Here is a 7,711-nt window from a genome sequence, read left to right as displayed (position 1 = left end):
TTGCGTACTGATTTCGGGCTCTTAAAAATCAGTACAATAGAAAAAAATTATCACATGTACTGATTAAATCAGCGCATCTGGCCAGCCTACCTGTACGGTTCTTAGTCCTACCATCACCTTTTTTACGCTGGCCTTCTCTTTTAAAATATTTTAAAACCAATTCTCGGTTTCCTAAACTTGTCCGTGGACCCGTCTTTCAAAAACCAGATGTTACTCTTTTTTGGCGTGTGATTAAGTAAAATTAAACGCAACTAAGTAGCAGAAACGAATACCAATACCAATTCAGGTGCATGTGTTATACACAAATACTATTAAAAGAAACCGCACGAAATAAGCTGTTAGCTTTTTTTCAGAAATATTTTTTGCACGTATTTATAGAAGAAAGCTAAATGTTTTGGGGTTTCTTTCTTACCCATTCTATTACACAAATATGTAGCTAAAATGTTTCACTAAACTTTTTTGGTACCACCATTAGTTTTATTTCTACAAGGTTTAAAAGTTTTATTTTGCAGCTGCACGATATAAGCAGTGAGCCACTGTATGTATAATTTTATTTGAATGAACGTGGCGCAATAAACAGGTGAAGTAATAAAGCAGCATTCTCTGCTCATTTTCTGACATTCGGCTGCCTTATATTTCACAATGTTGCCTTTATTCGTTGAACGTTTTATGTGTTGCTTCTTTGAAAGTATTTTCATATATTTTGGGGGCAATTTATTATTATTTGCTTGCAACATTGTTTTTTTCTAAAATTTTCCGTTTGAACTTTTGAGGAAAATTAGTTTTTTTCTAAAATTTTCGTTTGAAGTTTTGTGGAAAAATACTACATAATTTATTTGTGATTAAAAAATGAATAATACCAAGCCAAGCTGTGTAAATTGCAGGAAAATGCAGCAGGTTAGGCTAAATAAGTTGGATATTTCAAATATTTAACGGCGAAGTGATTTCTTGCACCACCAACTTCCCCGAAAAATTATTATCCCACAGCCATGAAATAGACCTTCCAATAAATGTGAAAAAGCTGTTTTTAAGTGCAGAATAAATTATTTAAATAAGCGCTTGAAAATCAAAAGGTATAATCGATTAATCCCATATATACATACCTATTTAAATTTATCTATTTAAACTTATAACTATTAATATCACGTGTTGCGTTTTTGTATTCACGTTGCTGATTTCATGTAGCTAATTTCATCTCTTTATAAAATTATCAAGATTTGTCTATGCATCCGTCGGTGAGCCCTTGGAAGTATTCTCTGTGCAAAATCTTGTTTACTAATTTCCCCATTTTAACATATTTTTTTGCCTAAAAGTATCAGTTTGTGGTGTTTTGAAACCGCAGTTACGGATAAATCGATACCATCAATGTATTACTCAAATCAGTACTTGTACTTGTATCAAACAAGGTATCGATACCTACTCAGTATCGGAAAGGTATCGAGTACTTGTAACGGGTGATTTTTTAAGAGCTTGATACCTTTTTTTTTAAAAAAAACGCATAAAATTTGCAAAATCTCATCGGTTCTTTATTTGAAACGTTAGATTGGTCCATGACATTTACTTTTTGAAGATAATTTCATTTAAATGTTGACCGCGGCTGCGTCTTAGGTGGTCCATTCGGAAAGTCCAATTTTGGGCAACTTTTTCGAGCATTTCGGCCGGAATAGCCCGAATTTCTTCGGAAATGTTGTCTTCCAAAGCTGGAATAGTTGCTGGCTTATTTCTGTAGACTTTAGACTTGACGTAGCCCCACAAAAAATAGTCTAAAGGCGTCAAATCGCATGATCTTGGTGGCCAACTTACCGGTCCATTTCTTGAGATGAATTGTTCTCCGAAGTTTTCCCTCAAAATGGCCATAGAATCGCGAGCTGTGTGGCATGTAGCGCCATCTTGTTGAAACCACATGTCAACCAAGTTCAGTTCTTCCATTTTTGGCAACAAAAAGTTTGTTAGCATCGAACGATAGCGATCGCCATTCACCGTAACGTTGCGTCCAACAGCATCTTTGAAAAAATACGGTCCAATGATTCCACCAGCGTACAAACCACACCAAACAGTGCATTTTTCGGGATGCATGGGCAGTTCTTGAACGGCTTCTGGTTGCTCTTCACTCCAAATGCGGCAATTTTGCTTATTTACGAAGCCATTCAACCAGAAATGAGCCTCATCGCTGAACAAAATTTGTCGATAAAAAAGCGGATTTTCTGCCAACTTTTCTAGGGCCCATTCACTGAAAATTCGACGTTGTGGCAGATCGTTCGGCTTCAGTTCTTGCACGAGCTGTATTTTATACGGTTTTACACCAAGATCTTTGCGTAAAATCTTCCATGTGGTCGAATAACACAAACCCAATTGCTGCGAACGGCGACGAATCGACATTTCACGGTCTTCAGCAACACTCTCAGAAACAGACGCAATATTCTCTTCTGTACGCACTGTACGCATTCGCACTCAGTTTACTTTATTGGACATTAAACCAACCACACGAATGCGTACAGTGCGTACAGAAGAGAATATTGCGTCTGTTTCTGAGAGTGTTGCTGAAGACCGTGAAATGTCGATTCGTCGCCGTTCGCAGCAATTGGGTTTGCGAAACACATTTCGAACCGAACACTGATTTTGGTAATAAAATTCAATGATTTGCAAGCGTTGCTCGTTAGTAAGTCTATTCATGATGAAATGTCAAAGCATACTGAGCATCTTTCTCTTTGACACCATGTCTGAAATCCCACGTGATCTGTCAAATACTAATGCATGAAAATCCTAACCTCAAAAAAATCACCCGTTACATAGAACTACGATTTTGCAGATTTTTCAAAGTTATTGAACTTTTTTCACAAAAAATATGCATTTTTACAAGATTATTTATCTTCTAATATTTTTTCATACAAAAACAATAGAATACATTTTTACAAGATTAATAGATAAAGTTTTTTCATATAAAATAAGTTTGAGAAAATAACTCCTTTTTTGTTATATTTCCCCAAAAAAATCAAATTTTCCAAATGTTTTCCTGAAAGGCGAGATTTTGATATACGGGAATGTTCTGAAATTCGAAACTTTGAACTCGACTCTATTTGCCAAATATTTTTTAAATATATCTGATGAAAAGAGTGAATATTCTAAGTGAAAACCGTAAAAGAAGCAGCAGCGATATGAAATAAATCATTTTAATGCGAGACTTGTAAATTTTTGGGTTAAAAACCATCGATAAAATTATCGAAATCGAGTCGATTTAAAATTTTCGAGTTTTAGAACATGCCTGATATACTACGTTTATGCGTAGGCTAATTCACGAATTCATTTCATGAATTTGGGTTAAAATTGGCTACATAAACACCATTTCATGAATTCCATTATACACGAAAGTTAACCATGAATTCGGAATCATTTCACGAAATCGTGAAGTGCAAGTCCAGCAACGCCACGTTCCACAAACAGCTGTTTACTAGGGTTATGATGTTTTTAGATTAAAAAGCATGAGTGGCATAAACACTGGAAAAGTTACGTTAATTTATTAAAATATAAAATAAATTCAAATGGATTAAAATTAAAATATATTAAAACAAATTAAACCATATTATGTTCATTTCCAGATACCAACAGGTTTTCCAAATTCAAAAGGAGGCCAAAAAAGACACAACCCTACTGTTTGCATATTTTCTTGCTAGTGCGTTGCCACTTTTCCAAAGCTCTTTATTTCATGCTTACGCGTAAAAGCACATTTAGCGCATTTAGCTTTAAATGCTACTCTAAATATACACTTATACATACAAAATTCGTCACCTAAATGCAACTAAATGCAACTCCATTTTTGCATTAAGAATCTAAATGCTAAAAGCAACCCTGTGATCTTCCGAAATTTCCACGATTCGAACATGGTTTATTGAGAAAAAGTGACAACATTGCTTTTTCGATTATACGGTGGCTAGCTTCGCTTCAGTGATCGCCGATCGAGATTTCATTAATTATTTTACATTATTTGGATAAAGAAAATTTAAGCAAGTTCAACATCCATGCGATGCTGATAGAAATCTGGATCAGTTTGTGATCGACTCTGTTGGTTTTGTTTGCTAATTAAGTGAGGAAATTTTAATTGACAGCTCCGACAAATGAATATATCTGTGTTCGTATGGAAAAGTAGCTTATGTCGTAAGGCAGACTTTCGTATAATGCTGCATTCCCTTTATTCTTTAAACGACAAGGACTTTTTTGAAGAGACTTAATAAGAATATTGACTTGCTAGTATCGGAATTATTTCTTGCACGTTTATTTGCCTAAAGTTGTTCAACGGCTCAGTGCCAGTGAGTAATTCGCAATCGTATGCTGCGAATGCCGATTTATACTAAAGCCAGCCTTTCGACATAAGCTACTTTTCCATACGAACACAGATATACACAAACAAATGTTCGATTATGGTTAAAACAATTCAAGTTTTTGTATTGAATTTTTGGTTTAAAATTTGTTTTTTTCCTTTTCAGTACGGTTTTTTGCACATTATCTTCTGCGTGAGAATTTATCGTAATAGATACGGATCTGAATAAGCGACTGGAACACGGCTGTTTGTCAAAAGCATACGATTTCGAACTCGCGTAAATGTACATTTGCTAAATGCGATAGCATGAACGCTCTTCGAAAAAATATGTTCGAAAGTGCTAAATGTTGCATTTTAAAAGCAGCAAAAATGCTGCATTATATCTATAGCTGCGGAAATGTAGTATGCATATCTTCCCATTCCTCTAATGGGTTGCTTTTCAAAAAAGATGCGGAAGGATAATAAGTTTTGCGCTTCCGATACAAGTACTTTTTGAAGTAAAACTTCTTGGCAAATTTAGCGGAAATGCACACGGAAATGGTGCAACGGAAATAATGCAACGGAAATGGAGCAACGGAAATGGTTGGGGCTGAAACAAGTACTTCTTATGTGTATGCAACGGAAATGATGCAACGGAAATGGTGCAATGGAAATGGTACAACGGAATGAAACAAGTAAGTATGGTATGAATTTAACAAAAACTTGATAATAAAAGGTTAGAGGATAACACTTCGAAATAACAGTACAAGAATGAAAGTAAAGGTGAGTACGTACATAGATAAAGAAAATTATAAAGACAAAGGTAAAAATAAAAACAAAAACAAAGATGTGTAAAGATAAAGGTAAAAACGTGAGAAACCAAGGTAAATTTAAACACTTTACTTATATATATAAAGGCATAGGTGAAGGGGAATATGTTGATGAAGAAAATGATAAACATAAAAGTAAAAACAAAGATGAGGACGAGGATACCGATAAAAGTAAAGATGAAGATAGGGAAGAAAGATTAAAGTAAAGGCAATTGAAGACGAAAGGATATAGAGAGAGACACAAAGACTCAATCTGGGAACTATTTTGGGATTTTAGAGATTTTCGAGATTCTCGAGACTTATCGATTAAATAATCGATATTTAATTGGTTTTGTTATCGATATTTATTGATTTTGTTATCGACTCTTATCGATTTTGTTCTCGATATTTATCGACTTTGTTAGCGATGTTTATCGATTGTGTTATCGATTTTGTTATTGATTTTGTAATCGATATCTATCGATTTGGTAATGGATATTTATCGATTTTGTAATCGATATTTATCTATTTTGTTATCGATATTTATCGACTTTGTTAGCGATATTTATCGATTTTGTTATCGATATTTATCGATTTTGTTACCGATCTTTTTATTGATTTTCTAATCGATTTAGCTACCAATGGTATTATCGATGTTGCAATTGAAATTTTTATCGAATTTGTCATCGATTTTGTTATCAATATTTTGATGGACGTAATAATCGATTTTGTTATCGATAGAGTATGAAGATAAAAATGAAGATAATGGTAAAACAGAATAACATGGATGTTATTAAAACGAACAGTGGTAGAGGTAGGGATCTACATTGATAGAAAAAAAGCGAAAAATATACCCTTAAGCAAAAGCAGATGTGTGTATGTATAGATAGATAAGTAACGTAAGTTTCACTTCTACAGTGTGGCGCAGGCGCACTTACTTTTGATTTCGATACCTACTTGGATTGCAGTAAAAACTATCGAGTAAAAAACTACTTGGTAAATTGAGAAAAGTATCGAGTATGTACATTGATTTACTTGTATCGATTTATCCCTAACCGTAGTTGGACTTTTCATCTAGAATGATATAGACACTTCTCAATATGGGTGGCCTTCAGTATCTACATTCTTGATTGCTTCTCTTTGTGTGAACTATTCCGTGGATTTAGTACATCACATTACTCTTATTAGCGTCAAAATCTTTATTTAAGTTTCTAATTATTATTTATGACATTGGCTGTAAATCATTAAAGCTCTTTGTTATTGTTAGTATTTGCCTTTCAATACTAAATAATATAATCCACAATATTGTTTAGCTTCTACATATCTTATTTGGATAAAAAATAATAAATAATGCTTAGTTAATTTAAATGGCTCTTTCATTTTTCAAATAGGGTTATTTTAAAAGTAATTTTTAATATATTTTTAATATTATGTGCGTAATAATAATAATAATAGATTGGCGCCTACACATATGATAGTGTTTGGCCGAGCTTATTCTCCGATTTGTGGCGTGCGCCTTGATGTTATCACACAAAGCGGAGGGACCTACAGTTTTACGCCGACTCCAAACCGCGATTGTATTTTTATGAGAAGCCGTTTTTCATGGCAGAAATACACTCGGAGGTTTGCTATTGCCTGCCCAGCAGTTCGAGCGAGCGAGCGAGCAAACTCCTACTCAATGCCTCGCAGACAACGAGCGCTCGCAGCTCGTGCTCGTTCGCCAAACGAGCGAGCGCTGCTTGTTTGCTCGCGATCCTATTAAACGAGCGAGGCTGTTGTGTGTTGCCGCGCTCGCAGTGCGAGGCGAGTAGCTGTCTGCATACTCACTCTGAGATTGAGAGAAATAGAGATTGCGCCAATCGCGGTACCGCTAATGTCATTGAGACATTAAAATGCAAAATGAAGTGTGCAGTGGCAAAGTGTAATAGTGAAAACAAAAGGAAAGCGTGCTATATAATTTTTTTTTTTCGTTTCCTACTGACGCAAACCTGGCGAATATGTGGAAGCAGTTCTGCCGGGGAGGACATGCATTAAACACCAAATCGAGCTTTGTGCTATGTGTGTGAGCTATGAGCTTCTACATGGAACTATGTTGGCCTTTCCTTGGTGAATTGTAGTAAATATATTTCCATGGTGAATGTAGACAGTTAGTTGCTGGTTCAGTTTGCTAGCGATGGCATACATACAAAAGCAGTTTCTACAGTAAATAGATACATGAACTTCACTACCTACTTATTTTTGTTAGTACCTGATTCTTTTAGTGCTGGTGTGAGGTAATGCACCAATGGATAAGGTCGCCAGGCGCTAATACAAGCGGCATCTTACCGCGCTGTTACGGACCTAATACAAAACAGTTACCAAATTATTATACATTTAAAAGTTCAGCTTAAATTATGTTTTACTGACATAGAATATATGCTTCCAAAAAAGCCACACTCATGCATCCTCTCGGAAATGGTACAAAAGTCATCAAATAAAAGCTGTGGAGTCAACAGCTGTGGAGTTTATGGTGGTTGGCTACCGTCCACAAATATAAATATGCACTCTGCATGGCTTTTTAAAATGGCAAGTCGAAAAAATTCACTTTGCTGCACACCTTCCTTTTGGT

Source organism: Rhagoletis pomonella, unplaced genomic scaffold (genome assembly GCF_013731165.1).
Source record: "Rhagoletis pomonella isolate Grant_MI unplaced genomic scaffold, Rhpom_1.0 Rhpom_scaffold_00057, whole genome shotgun sequence".
In the NCBI taxonomy this organism is placed as follows: Eukaryota; Metazoa; Arthropoda; class Insecta; order Diptera; family Tephritidae; genus Rhagoletis; species Rhagoletis pomonella.
The sequence above is the reverse complement of the archived record's forward strand: the minus strand, read 5'-3'. Positions refer to the sequence as shown.